Consider the following 19,144-nt stretch of genomic DNA (forward strand, 5'->3'; position numbering starts at 1 on the left):
GTGTAAGGATTATTGCCCACATTGTCAAACAGGTAACACAGCAATAACGATCCATGATGTGGTACAGAACAGAAAATGCCAGAGCACCTGTAATGTTTTTTTTCTTCCTGCAGTGATTTAGAGCAGGGGTTTTCAACCCTTTTTTGAAACTGTACCCCTTCTGTCTGGAGTTTTCATCTCAAGTACCCATTTACAATTTTCACTCGACTGAATGGTACCACAGTTGCAATAAAAGGCAGAATATTCTGATTAACACATTTTGTTTATGTCTAAACAGTTTGGGACTGACAAACTGCGGGTTTAGGACAGAATACCAGACAGTAGGCTAAATTCTTAAAACGTTTAATTACATGTCTTTGGATACACACAATTAAAATACAGTATTTGGGAATCTCTTTGGAAACAGTCGAATTTGCTTTCTATTCAGCAAATTATACAAAATAGTCTGCAATGTAATTATTTATCATGTTACCATTTACATCCCATCTCAGCAAACTATGTGTGACATATAACATTTTTACAACATCAGAAACATTAACCTCAAGATAAAACTATAATAACTAACATTGATAAACTTTTTATTAAAGCAACATAAAAATTATCCAAAAGAATTCGATATAACTTTCTGTTGCTTTGCACATTCTGTACTCTTGTGTTTTCTTCCTTCGTTTTTCTTTTGCAAGTAAGAAATGTATCCATTTCAACCAGCCGCTATTGCTATTACAAAAAATGCAGCCATGCCTAATAAATAAAACAAAAAACATCAAAGTATGAGTATTGTGATTATTATTTATGTTTACCAGAGCATTTATACTTCTAAAAAATGCCGAAATATTGTGCTTCACTTATTAGTATTCAATTATACGACAAGTTGAAAACAGCAAAGTTAATGAACAACACAGAGCTCTCTCTAAAGGTAGAATCACCAGACCCCTGCTTCACCCACCCATATCAGAGTGGAAATCCACTCAATCAAAATCACGCATGCGTACAAGTGGAAGTATGGACGTGATAGATTCTGTGTTTTTTTTTTTTTCCATCTGTGGTTCACTTTGAGCTGCTAAACAAAAATGTAATATTTATGCACACCGGTTTAGAGAAAGCCAGCCATGCAGCCATATTCAGAACTTACAACATTCGAGGACCACTCAGTTCTGAATTGTGTACAGGCTGGCCTGCAAGGCACCCGGCCAGCCACAGAGGTTGCTGGTGTGCGGTAAGCCAAGGACTTCCATAGCTGACCTAACCCCTACCCTGCCCGGGCAGCACTTGGCCAATTGTGCGCCGCCCCCTGGGAACTCCCGACAACGGTCGGCAGTGCAATAGCTTGGATTCGAACCAACGATCTCCAAGCTATATGCTGCATCCTGCAGTCCTGCCTTTACTGGATGTGCCACTCGGGAGCCCCCGATCTTTTACTTTCATTTTTACTTGTGTATTTCTGAGTCGTCCTGCGTACCCCCTATGGCCCTTAGAAGTACCCCCGGTTGAAAGCCCCTGATTTATAGGACAGATCTCAAACCCCTGTGCACTAGAGCAGACATTTTGAAAACAGCTTTGAAACAGAATTTAAAGTTAGAATTGTAGAAAGCTGTCAGGATGAAAAGAAAAATGACAGGTACGTTATTTAAACAGTTGTAGCAACATGTGGGGACGTATAACGCTATATTTTTCTGAACCCCGCCACTTACTCTTTAAGGACATCTCTGCTAGCAAGCCATGCTTTTAAACTTATTTATGGACATGCTTTCAGCCAATACCATGCATTGATCCAGAAGGTGACACTGCAGAGAGTGGTCCAGTGGTTAAAGAAACGGGCTTGTAACCAGGAGGTCCCCGGTTCAAATCTCACCTCAGCCACTGACTTATTGTGTGACCCTGAGCAAGTCACTTTCGGGTGAGACGTAGTTGTAAGTGACTCTGCAGCTGATGCATAGTTCTCACACCCTAGTCTCTGTAAGTCACCTTGGATAAAGGCGTCTGCTAAATAAACAAATAATAATAATAATAATAATAATAATAATAATAATAAAGCAACAGACTTCCTGGTAGGCAAGGCAAGCAAACTGAGAACTTACAATGTCTGTTTTAAAATGAAAATACATGTTCATGATTTATAGTCCTGTTTTTTTGTTGTTGTTGCTGTACTCATTTCAGTGTAGTTTGTAGTTATGGATTTGGAGGATTCTGAATGACATTCTGGTTATACAGCATAATGAGAAAACAGTTAATACATAACAAATCTACTTTATTTAAACATGTTGAATCTCCAAATATGAGGGACTGTTGAAATAATCTACAGTATTACTAAATAGATAAAAAAAACATCTGACCTGTTGGAGTAGGATTAATACAGGTGGCAGAATTTAGATTACATCAGTAAGATTATGTCTTTGCTGCCTATACATGCACATATTCAAACAACTATAAATGAGACCATACAAGGATGTAAAAGCAAACATAATGCTTCTGTTCAAAACTCTTAAATGCTTCAAACTCAGCAGCAGAAACCTGAAATATGTGAATCAATTCATAACCTCTTGGTGGATCTGTGGTTTCAAATACAACTAGTTGTAAATGTAATGGGAAAATGTAGGTATCTCATGTTGAATATTCCCTGGATCCATAACTGTTTATACACTGAAAGGGAAACTTTCAAACTAAAAGCACAGGACAATAAGCATGATACTTGGAAATCCCAAAGTGTTCCTACTAAAGAGGTTTGGTGATAATGAACATCAATAAAATGAGCATCCTCAATGAAAATGACAGGCTATTAAGATTTGGGATTAGGCTATGAGTTTAATATGATAGGCAATCTATAAAACCTTTACAACCTAGTTCTAAATGCACAGATTACATCCCCAGTGCTCAGTGTCGTAGACACATGTTAATAAGCTCACAACCTTTAATTAAGCAATATGTATAAGTAGATCCCCATTAAGCTGTGATTTGTGGGCTAGTTCATTATAGCTAGCCCCAGCCACCAGACATATTCAATACAAATCAAGCAGCCTGAATATTACCCAGCTTAATGTGAGCCCAATATTGATATTTTATCACTGCTTCTGATTAGTGACTTTTAGAATCTTCATTTTTCATCTTGTTGGGGCAGCAAGGAAGATCTAATGACCCTAGTTCATTTCCAAATGGAATCATTGACAGACATTGTTTATTGGGTAATTAATTGCTGTAATATAAACCATATTTAAATTTCCTTGCCAGGCAGGATGTTTTATAACAGCTTACACAACAATCTTGTAAAAAAAAACTGTTAAATTGTACTAAATGTAAATGGCCTCAAACTTATACTTGCATTATGCTCTTTTGACTCAGATAGGTGATACTGACATGTGTCAGCGGCTTGCTTTGAACATATACTGTTAAACACAACACAAAGATCTTGTTTGTGGTTGTTTAGATATAATAGTTAGATAGGTAGTAGTGTGCAGACGTCGTGTAATATACAATGCCTGTGGTGTAACTATTACCTTTTACACATCAGAGAAGTGGTACGTTAAAACAACTGCACACCCCAGTGTATAGTTAAGTTTAAAAAAAAAAAAAAGTATATATTGTTTTTATTTGCATATACTTTATAATTATATTAACTGTATCCATCTACTAAAAAACTAGACAATAGCTATTGGAAAGGTAAGTCTTATATTAAAACTGCGCTTTAAATATTTTATACAAACCTATACGTATTAAAAGCTGGTGTTCCTTAAACATCAATTGTACACTGTAACGGCACTGCAGTAAACACTGAGTACTGTTAGGGGCGTTCAGCACTATAGACCGAAGGCCTTGCAGATCTTTTGAAACTAATAGGTTAAAATAGTATCACAATTTGAAATGTTTTATTAGCATTTGTATAATAAATGAAATGATAAATAGCTACAAAAAGATAGCAGCTGCCTGACTTTATAACATGAGATTACAATAAAAATTGTTTATGTTCTATTAGTTTTTCAGTAATAAACACTTGAATACAGTGCTGTCCTTTTATGACGGTGTAGTCGGAAGTCATAGTTACGAGACCATGCTATTAATGTGCCACCTTATAACGAGAATGAAAGTGTGAAATAAATGGCATTATGGGGCAAATGGAAGCCACACCCATGCTGTCTTATAACTAGTTCTGCTGCTAGTTTAAATAACTATAAAAAATATAAAAATATCAGCAACAAGAAAAAAAGATGCCGCAGGCTACACTTTTACAGTTGTTAACAGACGCCCTTTGACCCTTTGATTGTCTTTTGAGGTTAGCCACTGAATCTTTGCCAATCAGAGGGCTTGGTTTACCCAAGTAATGTTATAACAAAATGTATGGTACAGTCAACCACAGTTATCTTGACACACCTCAGGGATGCCATTTACTGTTGAGTTATCCAAGGTGTCGAGTTAACTACGGGTGCACATGGCATTAACATGCATATAAGTAACAGAACTCACTCGTTTACAGTATTTAAAAGTTTATTTTTAGTTAAATGTCCTTATGAAAACGGTTGAAATAACTGCAGTGAATGAATCAATTACAGTACATAATACGGAACAAACTCGGTAAAACTCGTATAGTTTGATTAATATTAAGAATTAATAAAATAACTACAGCGTTATTTTTATGAAATCCAACCACAAACTGTAGGTATTGGCTTGTAGTGTCTAATTTGACAGCTTAAATAGCAAAAGTTAACAAATGTACATTATACAGAATTAACTCAGTGACCAAAAATAATAATAAACAACTTACAGTTTCATACAGAATTCAAACATTGTCGATTGTTTCGCATGCAAAAACACAGACAATGAAAGTTCTGCTGACAAGCTTGTTATCCCGAATAACCTGAGCTTTAAAGCCAATTGAACGAGAACTCATGTTTCGCTTCTCACTCATTGTGAACTGACACTGTAACCAGCTGCACTTGGTAGTTGCGAATGAATGAATGAATGAATGAATGAATGAACGATCCATTTCCACGTGAGGTTTCCACAAGAGTGTCAAGTAGATCAGCCACGTGAAACGACAGCGTTGAGTTATCCACTAGTCTTTTTAATAGTTTTTATCCCTTCGGTACCGGTAATAAGTGTTGAGTAAAGCGTGGTGTCGAATTAGTAAATTAAAAGAAGCAGGATGCATATATTTTATATGGAGAAAATTCGGGACCAAGGCTGTTTGTTGAATTAAGCGAAGGTGTCGAGTTATCCACCAGTCGAGTTAACCGAGGTTGACTGTATGTTCATTCCATAATTCACTTTAAAATATTTGTTGTGGTTTACTTTAAATACCAATTAGATGTTGAAAATAAACTAAATATATTCTTCACATTCTTCACAACATTTCAATATAAGGCAGGATCATAAAGTAGATTTTGTATGTATTAATGAGCTGTTTTCCAGTTTTATTGTGTAACCAAATTCAGAATCCACCAAACTCAGACACAGTACTGTCAGCACCAGGATGTTTTTGATTGTCAATTACGTATGTTTTCAATAGTATAGTCACTCATTATAGATGTCCAAGCACAGAAGGCAATTTATTTATTTTTTCTGCCCGGCATGTCAGAACCTTCTCTGCAGAGGTCAGCGTTTAGAAACTGTCGGAACTGCCATGGAATTCAAACTCTAGGAGAGCCTAAAAAGGAGTCCAAACAAAAAGTCAAATTCACTTTTTATATCTGCATTGAAAAACTTGGGGTGTGCACAAAACCAAAGCCTGTACCCAGAATCATATCGAATTTGGATGTATTATTCATTAACCAAAACTGGAAGAAATGCCATATGTGGCCAGCTGGTTAGTCTTTATCATAATCCTGGGTCCCCTAAATGAGGTGCACTAACCAAAACAGATTTAAAAAAAAAAGTTTTGGGCGCTGGAGGTACTGCTAGCCCCAAGACAGAAAAACATGTTTTAGGTTCTCCAATAACAGTTTCTGTTATATGAAGGATACAAGCAGGGCAAGACCTAATATTAATGAAAGGCCAATTAAATTATCGTGTACAGGGGACGGATAAAACGTCCTTGGGGACAGATTGAGCTTCCAGGTATTTGACACCTACACTATCTTTAAAAGTATTATTTCAATAAAGGGGACATAAACCTCAACCAAACCTTTTTATTACCCTTTATTAATGTCATCTTTGATTCTCTTGGAAATCTCTAAAAAAGTGCCTACAGGTATATAGGGAACTGCATCCACCACATACTATGGAACTAGCCACAGAAACTGCTGATTTTTAATCCCTGTACTGGTATAGATTTTAGGATTAAATACCCTAGACTACAGTTGCAGCTGATGTGGAACTGAGCATCAACATTGTGTTATTGATTGGTGGCTTTAGTCTTTATTGCTATTAATACCTCACTGGTTATTTCGATTAAAACCTACATGTAAATGAAGGCCTTATTTAAAATCAGAAGGGCTCTGCGGTGCAGTCTCGGCACCATACTTACACCATACTGGTTTCTTTTTCCTTTCCCTTAGTTCACATGTAGAGGATAGTCCTGGCTCATTGTCTACTTCATTGATTTTTTTTTTTATGCACAACTGTATTGACTGCACTCTGTAAAACATTCCACTGATGTCACCAGTTACCTGTAATGGAAACACAAAATGAAACTATAATAAATGTCTCCTGGTAAATATATGTTACAGAACATGATATGAATTTTAATTTGTAATTTAATTCTCTAACCCACATAACCACCAACAATTAAATGTACCAGGAAATCAAGTTATGTATTAGATCTGTTATATGTTAAGAAGGAAGGTCAGAAACAGGATAATTATGTAAGAAAAAAAAAAAACGATTTGGTTTTTCAAGAATTTCTTCTGATTTCTAAAGGGTTGCAGCGACCTCAATACTAATGAAGCATGCACTCAAACTCCAATCAAGTGTACCGTGCACTGAGTAATTATAAAATGCACATAAAAGCAGAACTGATGCATTTTGTCAATTACTGTTGCTGTAAGGTATTTTTAAAGGTTAATTTTTATTTAAAATATATCTTAGGTCAATATCCGGCCAGCATGGTTTACTTTGGATACAGTATTTAGACGGTTGAGTAATATAAACATTAAGAGCATAACTACAGTTACACTATAGTGAAAAAACACTGTTAGTGTACAGTATGTTAGTAATCGTCATTATTTTATCACACCTAATCAATAACTGAGTAATATGAATATGCTATTCTTACACTTAGTTTCAGCACAATAAGTGGTTTGGAAAGTTAAGGCAGATTAAAAACTGGTCCTGAGGATCCAAGTTATCAGTTTGTCGTTAAGGAATACAGGATGATGATGCACACAAAAATGAAGTATTAAACAAAGCTGGCCACCTCACAAAGGATATTGATTAGCTGATAAGTTATGGCACTGACTTGTGGTAGATGGGGCTTAAAGGTGCCTGCGCCATTAATCATATTGGTCTAGGTAACTTCAAAGTCTGTGAACAGTCATTCAAACAACATGCAAGATTCTATGGAAAACTAACAAAGTGTGGTGGGGTGGGCAGGTGAGATTTGCAATTTTGTTTCGTAAAATGTAACTGTTTTCACTGTGGTTCATAAAAACTATGATTCTTACTCAAATAATTGAACCAATAATCCAAAATGGTATCATGAAAAACAAAACAACACCATGAAAAGCAATGGAAAATGGTAAATATTTTCCTATAGCAGGGGTGTCCAAAGTTAGTCTTTCCACTCCTGGTCTTTGTTCTAACCCTGTTCTAAATTGTTTAATTGGACCAATTAAACCCCCATCCAGACCATGGAATAGTTAATTATATAATTTTACCTGTTAAACCTGGAGTGGAATGGATCTCCAGGACCGTGATTGGACACCCCTGGATTATAGTATGATGGAATATTGTACCATATGCAGTCCAATACAACACAATATATATTTTTATTTCTCTATGCTGCTGATTAAGTGTGAACCACACATGTTTTTATTGTGGTGTTTGCACTTTGTGATTGATTGGCCTGTTTTATTGTTTTCAAGGATGCCCTTTACATGAGGCCTTGGTCTTCATGAGTAAATCTCCTGGTTAAATAAATACAATAATTAAATTATGCAGTCTTTGTAAAGTAAATGTTAGTGAAATTATGATTCTGATTGTGATTATTATTCATCAGTGGTCTGACCGGTAATCTGAGTTGCTTTATATCCGATTTCACTTGGGTCTGGGATGACTTATGTCAGTTTTGACTTGTCCAACAATACTTGGGCCAACCTGGTTTTGGGATGAGTTGACTGTGAACCTAACAATCTGGAAGTGTGATTTAATTTAGAACCTGTCATGATCAAACCCACTATAACCACATACATTTTATATTAGATTATTTGTCTTGCCTTTCTTTTATCTGTTTGATATAAAATCATTATGATTTAACTTCCTGATTTCCATTCTGCATGTTTCCATAGAATTGCATCAATCTCATAATGTAGGCAACACCTCTGCAGTGGTTTGTGGGTTTGTAGTCCTGGACAAGATTTAACAACTGGCTAAACTTGACAAACAAATGCATCTCCCAGTATACACAGTTGTAGGTAATTCAGTCTGAGTGATTAGTTCATAAGGTAGGGCTAAAGACAGGACGCAATACAAGGTAAAGGCATCTTTTCTTGCTGAGAAATTAACACCTGCCAATAAAAACCCTCAGATACTCAGATTATCTGAGTATATGTACAATGCATAGATTTTACTCTACATCTCTAATGCATAGATTTGACTAAAGCCTTTCAATTCATAACCAAGCCAATGCGATTTTTAAAGAGAGGCTAACCTATAAAAAAAGATTCAATGCAAGGAGCACAGACAGAGACCACAAACTCATCTCAGACTTGAGCTACACAGAGTGCCCCGGTAGCATTTGAGATTTCGGTCATACCTGAGGTTACCGGGTGATGCTGCTTGATTATTTAATTTACATTTCCTTAGATTTTTGTGCTTTTAGAAAGGACAGACGTTGTGAGATCAGCGACAGCTGGTCCAGCGCAGTACAGAGGTGGTGAGCGTGGAACTTAAGTAACAAAACCGATATGTGCTAAATAAATTTCATACTGGCCTGTAGTATAAATGCATGGCTATTGTTACACAACTGTCTCATACAGTATATCAGTGACCTTTGTAATACTGTATATTTGTATAAATTAATGTATGAATATATTAAAATGCTGCACTAATGCAGCTTTGAGACCCCCCTTTTTGAACTGGTGTACAAAGAGCCCAATGTAATGATCTAAATAATGCTAGTCTATATCCACCACTGTTTATTAACTGAATACATGATAAATATGTTTTAAAAAGAAAATTCTGCAGCACTGCATAGCATTCATTGTTCAAAACAAGAAACACTTCAATGTTATTTCTCAAGGAACAGCTGTCAACTTCAATCTCAAAATCAGTTTGTTTACAGGTTCTATTTTATATTCTTTGGTAAATGACATAAAACAGTAATAAAATCACCTCAAGTGTTCTTCAGTGTTGTAAAAGCCCGTTGGTTATACTGTACATATATATATATATATATATATATATATATATATATATATATATATATATATATACATAAAACCACTATATATTTTCTGGAGAATGATGTTAAATATGTAAAGAGTCTTCTGTTATAAAGCTAAAAATGCAAGCTGTTCCTCGGCTGTAATGCAATACTGCTGTCAATATTGTTTCAGAATAGCTGCTGTTTCATTCTTTTAGGTGTCACTCAAGCTAGCAGGTCTTGTTCTTAACATTCAACAAGAAGAACGGAAACACACTTTTTTTTTAACACACTCATTTTGCTTTGAAGAATAGCTTTGCTTTGTTTATAATCATTTAGTTCCCAATTATCTTCAAACATATGTGGTATGAAATCTAAATGCTTCAGTTCTAAAGTTACTGTAACAATTGCCATTTTAGTGATTGGATGACATTGATGACATCGGTACCTCAAGGTCATGTAGATAAATTATCAACACAAAAAAACAATTTAACTCATTATCTCTCTGCCCAGAAGATCAATTTCATGGTCACCAACACATCAACCCTGCAAACTACCTCAAATAGTTTCTGAAATACGAGACATAGGGCAATTTTTTCCACACCTCCTTTTAAAAATTTGGTTTAAATGGCCCCTTCATTGAAGTTAAATATCCCAGATTATGACAATACAACATGAAAATAAATGTTATTTAAGAGTAAAAGTGTAATGAATCTCCTAGCGGCTGACGAGTTAAATAATACTGACATCAGCATAAGTGGTATGATTTTTTTAAAGTAGGTGATGTCAACCATACTGATATGGAGAAAAAAGCTTGGTAAAAACTAGGAATGGTACGGTTGTGAAATTGGATTTCTCTGTGATGTGTTGTTTATTTTACATATGTTAAAATAGGGATAAAAATCGGTAAATAATAGTTTTTAATTGAAACATCGGTAAAGATCAGGGGAAAAAAATCTCAGTATATACATTTTACATGTGGAATATGATGCGTAGCAGTTCTGGTTTCTGATTAAGTTTAATGTCCCTGGCATGTATAATGAAGCAGAATCTGTGCAAGTCGAAGCCACATTTTCCCAAGTTAGCTGGTACTTTGCGAACATTTGGGCAATCGCTGTGCTGACAGAAATAGTATCTACAGAAGATATGACCATGACACAGCACAAAACAAAACATGTTTATTTGCCTTGAAATCATAAAAATAAAAGAAAATTGACAGAACTGGGCAGTGCAAGCCATTGGGAGACAAAAATCACACTAGCCATTTCCATCAATGCGTTCCATAAGTTTACCAACTAAAGCATCACCGTTTTCTGTCATATATTTATGATTAATATTGTTGGCGTTAGGCAGTGTTTTAGCTGATGGACAGTACTGTTGCACAAAGTCACCAATGCATACCTCTCTGCAGTAAACAGTGGCTGTCCAGCAAAGCACAGTGCTCTGACAAACTCATTAACACAGTCATTCTGTGATCTTTTTATTAAAGTGCGTGTAAAAGCTGCATATGGATTGCTTGTCTCTCAGTTCACTTTCTTGTTTTAGTTTAATGTGTCGCTTATTTTTCAGTATGTTATTTTATTGTCAGCGCCCACATGTACCTCAATGCAGCAATATTTACAATGCAATGCATCCTGTGCCTCATCTGACCCACTTCTGCTATTTTTGCACACTTCGAAACATTGTTTTTTTTTTAAATATTCTTAATATATTTTTAATAGTGTGCGCTGCTTAAAGGGAAACACATTTACTTTTGCAAAACACTTTTTTTTCCTGTCAGACATACATATCTTAAAAAGTAAAGATATTTTTTTAGTTCTTTGTTAAAATATAGGTTGTTTTTTTCTTGCTGTGTCTTGTTTTTAGTTGTTAGTTGTTTTTCTTGTGAGATAGGGTGTCTCTGATACGGCATCTATTTTGTGTGTTTTGTAAACACTTTATCCTGTTATTTTTTGTGCACAAAGAAACTACTTATTCATTATACATTCTGTTGAAAAGAAAAGCAACAATATATCGTCTTAAGAGGGCAGGGCTTTTCATCTTAACACATATTTTGAGTTGCTTCTGATGTTTTAAAAAGAAAACACTTTTTTTCTTGTGCTTAGGTGTCTTTAAATTAAGTTTTCCTGTCCTTGTTTTGGTTAAACTAGCCATCTACTCTAGTTCTAAGTGTTTTTCATGTCTCCCAGTTTCCAGTTTGCAACGAAAGTGAGGCATTTGAGTGGTGAAGCAAGGAAGCTGGTGCTGAACTTGCCATTGCAGGAACAAACTGCAGCGAGGACATTCAACGAGCTCAGAGCATAGTATAATGAAACTCAGCTTTCACTTGACCCTTTAATTGTTTTTTATAAGCGGGGCTAGAGGCCAGGACAGCCCGTCTCCTCCTGTGCTATTGCTTTAAAGCAAATGTCTGAATTGACTGAATTGGTGAAGCAGTGAGCTCGGTCAGGCAGAAAAGGCTAGTAAGCTTTCACAGTTAGAAGCTAGAGTAACTACCCCACCTGTTGTCCCTAAGCAGAATGCAGCAACCCTGTACCCTAGTGCAAGAGACCAATGCAGCTACAGCCGCGCAGAAGTCACCTGCTACTGATGCAGCCAACAAGGGCATGGAGCCAGAGAGTGTAGGACCATTCTCCAAGAGGACCAGGAGGCAAGTGGGGCAGAAGGGAAGCCAACGAGCTGCCAGTAATCAATGAATGCCCGCGACTGGAGGGGCAGTGGCAGGCAAACATGAACAAGTAAGTCCCTAGACACGTAGCAGCAAGCCGAAAAAAACTGTGTGTAGAGCGAAAGAGAAACATATCTGATAGGCCCAAGTAATGAGGTAGTAGTGAAGGTGAATGGAACCATGTGTAGAGCTCTGATAGATTCAGGACCTCAAGTGACCACGATCAGAGACATGTTCAGGCACAAACACCCATATCGCAGCAAGCAAAATATAGAACCCTCAGATGACAGAACCGTTTTCCATAAAAGACGCAGCAGGCCCGGAAGTCACCCACCAAGGGGTATTGTATCTCACATTAAGCCCTTTGGGCTGTGTACATGAAATTGCTGATAGGGACAAACGTCCTTTGAGTGAACTGCAGTTGCCTGCAGGCTGTCCATGGGAGGAATTACCTGGCCAAGGTCAAGCAGCAGTCCCCTGAATGGTACGCAGCCTTCCTGGAGCTCGGGAAGAAAGAGTTTGGAGGACACACAAGAAAAGCGGGTAGTGCTAGATACGTGGGAAAATGTATTCACATTGTCCCTGCAGAAGAAGCTCGTTAATTGTCAGGTTCCCAAAGGGCCAGGTGGCACACCTTATACTGCGCTGATTGAAAGGCAGGAGTCCTCAAGTCTGCCTGAAAGTCTAGTCATTGGTTGTGTGTTAAGCGATGTGAAAAATTGATGTGTGCCAGTTAGGATGTGTGATTTTTCGCAAAGCGGATAGCTATTAAACCCAATACCTATCTTGCTGAGCTCTTTCTAGTGACCGCTGTTGATGAAAACACCAATGCTGAAGATCTAGATAGCCACTGTCAGTTCCCTGGAAACCAAGAGGTAGTGCCATAACACCACAGCTAAGAACACCATCTTGTCTGGAGCCTGCCAAAGCCAGAATGCTATAGCACCTGAGATAATGAGTTGTGAAATTCTCCAAATAGAATTGACCAACTGTGCTGTAGAAAGTGGCGAAGTTAAACCAGTTGAAAGATCTGCTTCTGAAGAATGCTGATGTCTTCCCACAACATTCTACAACTGTGTAGCACGAGATCCCTTTAGTGGACCCTAAGCCATTTTGTTTACCCTATAGAAAAATATCCCCAGCCCAATACCAAGATGCGAGAAAGCAGATAGCTCAAATGGAGAAAGCGGAAGTGATTCGGCCCAGCAAAAGTCAGTTCACATCCCCTATAGTTGTTGTGACTAAGAAGGATGGATCGGTCCGGATATGTGTTGATTACTGGAAGTTGAATTCATGCGACACCCGTGATTCGTTTGCACTCCAGAGGATCAAAGAAATACTAGAGGCGTTAGGACAGGCCAAGTACTTTTAGACACTAGATTTGATGTCCGGCTACTGGCAGGTGGATGTTGCTAAAAAGGATTAGCACAAAACCCTGTTCAGCACCCCAATGGGCCTTTATGAAGCCAACCCAATGCCCATTGGACTGCAGAATGCCCCTTCCACCTTCCAAAGGCTGATGATATGCTGCTTAGGTGATCAAAAATTTGCCAGCATATTGATCTATCTTGACCACATATTAGTGTTCTCCGAATCATTTTAAGAACATTTGGAATGACTCCAACTGATGTTTGACAGGTTGCACCAGCATGGCCTCAAATTGAAGCCACAGAAATGCCACTTCCTGAAAACTGAAGTGTAATACTTAGGGAATGTTGTATCTGGTGAAGGAACCCAGACAGATCTGGAGAAGATCAGGAAAGTGAAGTAGTGGAAAAGGACCTCCAACCGGAAGGAAGTTCTGCAGTTCCTTGGGTCCTGCAGGTACTACTGCTTCTTCATAAAGGGGGATGCAGCTATTGCAGCAACCTTGTACCACCTGACCTCTGGTGACCCATGAAAGAGAAAGAGGGGAGTGAATAAGAATAATCTGTTTCCAGGACTTGGATATGCTGATTACAACCTGCCATCTTGGTGCAGTGCTCGCCCAGATACAGAAGGGGGTTGAAAGAGTCATTGCTAACCACAATCTTAAATTCTTAACGCTGAAGTTGGTTGCCACAGAGAAGTTTTATGACCACCTCTATGGACACCAATTCACCGTACTGATATACAACAACCTGCAAAGCTGACTGCAAAGCTTGATGCAAAGCTTGATGCCATTGGACAACGTTGGGTGTCCCAGTTGGCCATGTTTGATTTTGCTATCAAATACAGGAAAGGGAGGTCCAACAGGAATGCTGATGCGCTGTCTAGAATGTCATGTGAAGGCGTCACTGAAATGCTCCATACCTGTCTACAAAGAGCTCTTAGTTTGAACAGGAACAGTATTTAGCCCCTAGAACAGATGTACTACCAGCATTGACCAAGTAGGAGATTCGGGCAGGACAGAAGGAGGATCCAGTGATAGTACAATTGAAGTCCAATCGGATGCAAGGCTGTAAACCGAGCCACAAGGAGGGGAGGATGTGCTCTTCCTACTGAAAGAATGGCCAGAATTGATGCAAAAAAAAACCTGCACAACACCATGCCAACCGCAAAGAAACGGGATGACGGAGCGCTTTAACTGCATGTTGATGAACATGCTGAGCACTTAGTAAGTAGATGTGATGACCCATACATCTGTACTCAGCATGATTCGGCTGGCTACACTTTACATTCGACTGGCTACATATTGTCTCTATCTGATGTTTGGATTGCCCTCAGAAGAAGAAACTGTCAAGTATAGTGATTATGTTCATTCTGCATGTGTGCCTGTCTTGTGCAATAGTGATTAGGAGAGAGCAGAACATCACTGTCTACATGTGGTGTATCACAACCTGCTGACCCAATGTATGTTCCTTCCAGTAGAGAAGATCGGTTCTGAGGAGCCTAAATGAGTCCAATCACGGGTGATTGAGAAGGATGACTGATGCGTCAGGGAGTGAAGCTGATGTGATGGAAATGACATACTCAAGGATTGATATGTGATATGGAGTGCTCACTGAAACACCAGGCTAGCCTGAAATACATCAGGAAGAGAAAGATGTCACCACGACATCAGGTGATGAACCTGCAATGTCAACATGCTGAAGCCACGAGAGGCCCAGGAGATTCTACAGATGACTCAACTCCAGAAAAAGATTATCCCAATCCACTCTCTGGATGTTGAACTGACAAATGTAGAGTGCGAACCAATCAAAGCCACTGAACCCCAGAGGAGATACCCTACTTGAATCAGACAACCCCAGCAGACAGCTATGAACAGCAAGTACTGGTCACTAAACCTAAGTCAGATAAAGAAAAGATAGAAGGGGAATACAATTATAGAATACCATACAAGAAACAAACACATCACCCTAACTCACTGACTGTACTGTTCGGTTAAACATTTAGAGTCTTCACTGTTGAAAGTTAAGTGCCTTCCCATTTTACACAGACATGCACTCACAACAATGACGACTGTCTTTATAATTAATTATAAAACTGTTTGAACACTTGCTTTCTACCTGCTAATCGGCTGTTTAAATTCTGAACACAGATTGTATGTTACTGTAAACTCCCAGTATGCACGACTATGAAGAGGTATGTGAAAAATACAGCGAATAAGGGGTGGGGCGGGGCTGGAGATGCAGTACTGAGTGTCCTGTTGATATGCAGTGCCTTTTAAGCCTATTTTACTGTGAAAAAAATACTTCTAAACAGCGCGTGTGAAAATAAATTGGACCTGACATGCCGAATAAATGGACCGCTAACAGTTAACTATAGAGATATGCGCTTGAAATTAATTAGGAAGTTGAGACCATCTATCTAAATCTGTCTCCACCTTTTTAAAATTATTATTGAAATTAGTTACTACAATAGAGTGTAAAGAGGGGTAGATCTCTACGCCAAGATATTTAACCCTTTGCGGTCCTATGTCGGACCTGGTCCGACATCGCAATTTTCCCTTTCCAGTCCAATGTCAGACCCTGTCCGACATCATCAAAAAGATGCAAAAAACAGGTCTCTAGTCGTTTTTTCTCCGGAAAAAGCCGAGAAAACCATTCAATGTCCGAGTGAGACCGATAGGAGCCGAGAGAAGCCAAAAAAAGGGGCATATCTCATGAATACTGATAGACCCGACACCACATAGATAACACGGACATACACAAACAAGATAGCTGCTTCCGCATCCAGCGCTCAGAGAATATCACAGACATTTGCAGAGCTTTTTGAGATGTTATAGTAATAAAATAATGACTTGGATCGCATTATTGAGGAGTTTGGTGATAAAACGAGTGATCAAGAGATGAATTATCGGTATGTATTATTATTACGAGTTATTTGAAAAATATAGCGAACGAGGGGTGGGGCGGTGCTGGAGATGCAGTATTGAGTGTCCTGTTGATATGCTGTGCCTTTTAAATCTGTTTTACTGTGAAAAAAAATACTTTTAAACAGAACGACTAAAATAAACTGCGTGTGTGAAAATAAATTGGACCTAACGAGTCTGACACGCGCTGAATAAATGGACCGCTAAGGGTTAAAATGCTGACCACCGATATGTTCGAGGGTAAAACGATATTTCTCATTGCATCATTCAGGGATAATAGTGCTGATTTAGCCCAATTGATTTTATATCCCGATAGCAAACTGAAGTTATCAAAAATAGTCAATAGGTGAGGAAGTGATTGAGACACATTTTCGACAAACAGTAATACGTCACCTGCATAAAGCGAAATATGATATTGAATATTATTAATGGTGACGGGAGTATAATCAACTGACTGGCGAACAGCCTAAGCAAGTGGCTCGAGTGACAGGGCGAACAGCAGAGGAGAGAGAGTGCAACCTTGCCGGGTTATATCGGAATTATAAAGTTTGGAATAAAAAGAGCGAAATGCCGAATTTATTTGTACAGGGTGATAGAGATTTAACAGACATAATGTTTGCGAAGTGCTCATTAGCCCGGAGTCTCAAGGTTAGATGACTAGGTCTTGAGCCGTTGAAATAATAGTGCTGCCTAGCTCTATGAATAAGGAATTCAGCTCGCTGCCTGAGTAAAAGATTAAGATCTTTTCTAATTAAATCACATTCCAGTGCAGTGTTAGCAGAGAAATTAGAATTTAAAGTATTTTCTAGAAATGCCAGCTTGGTTTCCAATGCTTTAATTCTACTAAGTCGCAACTTACTAAGGTTAGAAGCAAATTATGTAGTACTATTCCTGATAAATCCTTTAACTGAATCCCACAACACATGCGGATCATCAACCGAATTTCTGTTAATTAAAAAATTCAGATAGTTGGTTTTCTGACCTAAAGAACTCATTCTGCAGCAAAGTGGTGTTAAAGCGGCATCTGGCGGCCCGAGTGAGAGCGCCCGGGAGTGTGGCTGTACAGACCAGTGCTCTGTGATCTGAAAGAGAAACCGGCAGCAAGTCTATATTGTGAACTTCTTTAAAAAGATCCCTCGATACGAAAATAAAATCAATCCTCGAATATGACATGTCTTGGGGGAAAAGAAAGAAATCTTTGAGGGATTCATTACACGCCATAATTCTACAACGCCTATATCAGATGCCAATCTCTGTAGTGCAGTGGACACTAAACACCGATCTCTCCCTTCTGCTAATCCAGTCCTGTCCAAAGCATGCTCCCACACAGCGTTGAAATCGCCTCCGATAATCAATCAGAACTCTGACAGATCAAGCACTAGTTTTGTCAATAAATCAAAAAAACCTTTATCAAAAGAATTTGGTGAATAAACCGAAACAAAAGCTATTTTTTTCCGAAACAACTGTCTTTACATATGTTATTCTACCCTCTATGTCACTTCCCGATTCCAGAAGAGTAAATTGCAGGTTGTGCCGCCCAACAATCAGAACCCCCTTATTTTTTTTATCTTAAGATGAAGAAGCTAGAACATGATAATATCTATTTGCGAGTCTAGGAATTATTTTCCTACACAGGAGGTCAAGACAAGTCGTACATTTATGAGGTGTGTTCAGACCCCACACATTCCAGGATAATAGCGACAAACTAGTCATGGGTATCGAAAATAAACTTACATATCAGTAACCAGCAATCAAAAAATCCTATGAGTAATCTAAGTGAAAAAAGAGTAGCAATAACAAAGGGAGCTAAAACAGTATACAATCCCACAAGGTCTTCTCCCACCCCTCCTCCCCCAACACCCAGCCCAGCAAGAATGAAAACAACAAAACATAGTCCCACCCCAGAACATTCTGAAAATGGTGCCGAACAAGAAAATGTCCGCTGTCCCCCCTCCCTCCCAAGAAAAACTATTATCCGTGACCCTGTTTTGGGTCCCCCACCCCCTCCACACACTGTTCTAATAGCAAAATGTCTCTATAAAATGTAAACAAGGATAAAATATAACCACGATTAATATATGTCACCGATAACAATAGGATAACAGACCGGGATGAAAATACAGGAAAGTCTTAAATAGAAAAACATATAACGAAGAGAGCTTCAATAGCAATCAAGTCCCGGCAAATCTGAACTCCGTGATGTTGATTCCAGCACCGATCCAAACATGGACCAGCGGGCCGATCAGGAAATACTCGAGTCCGAGGCACCGGGTGAGGGGTCTTCTTACATAATGTTCCATCCTTTCGGGAGTGGAAGAAGAAGGACGTTGGGCCCGGACCAGACCAGTGAATCCAGGAACTCCTCAGCGTCTGCTGAGAGAGTCAGAGGGTTCTTCCTGGCAGCTTGCAGGATGGATGAGGTTCCTGGGCCTACCATATGTCTTGGGCTGACCGTTGTAAATGCGGTGGGCACGCATGACCTCAATTTTTTCGTCAGCCTAAGATGGGAATCACTAAGGGAGAAATTTCATAAGAAAAGCCGCCGCATCCGAGCCCTCAGAATTCTCCTCCAAGCCCAACATGCAGAGATTGGGCCATCTGTTCCTGTCCTCTAAATCTGCAGTTTTGGCCTCTAGCTGGTTGATCCTGGTTCTGATCCACTTTCAGGTCCTTC

This window comes from Acipenser ruthenus, chromosome 4 (assembly GCF_902713425.1).
Source record: "Acipenser ruthenus chromosome 4, fAciRut3.2 maternal haplotype, whole genome shotgun sequence".
NCBI lineage: Eukaryota > Metazoa > Chordata > Actinopteri > Acipenseriformes > Acipenseridae > Acipenser > Acipenser ruthenus.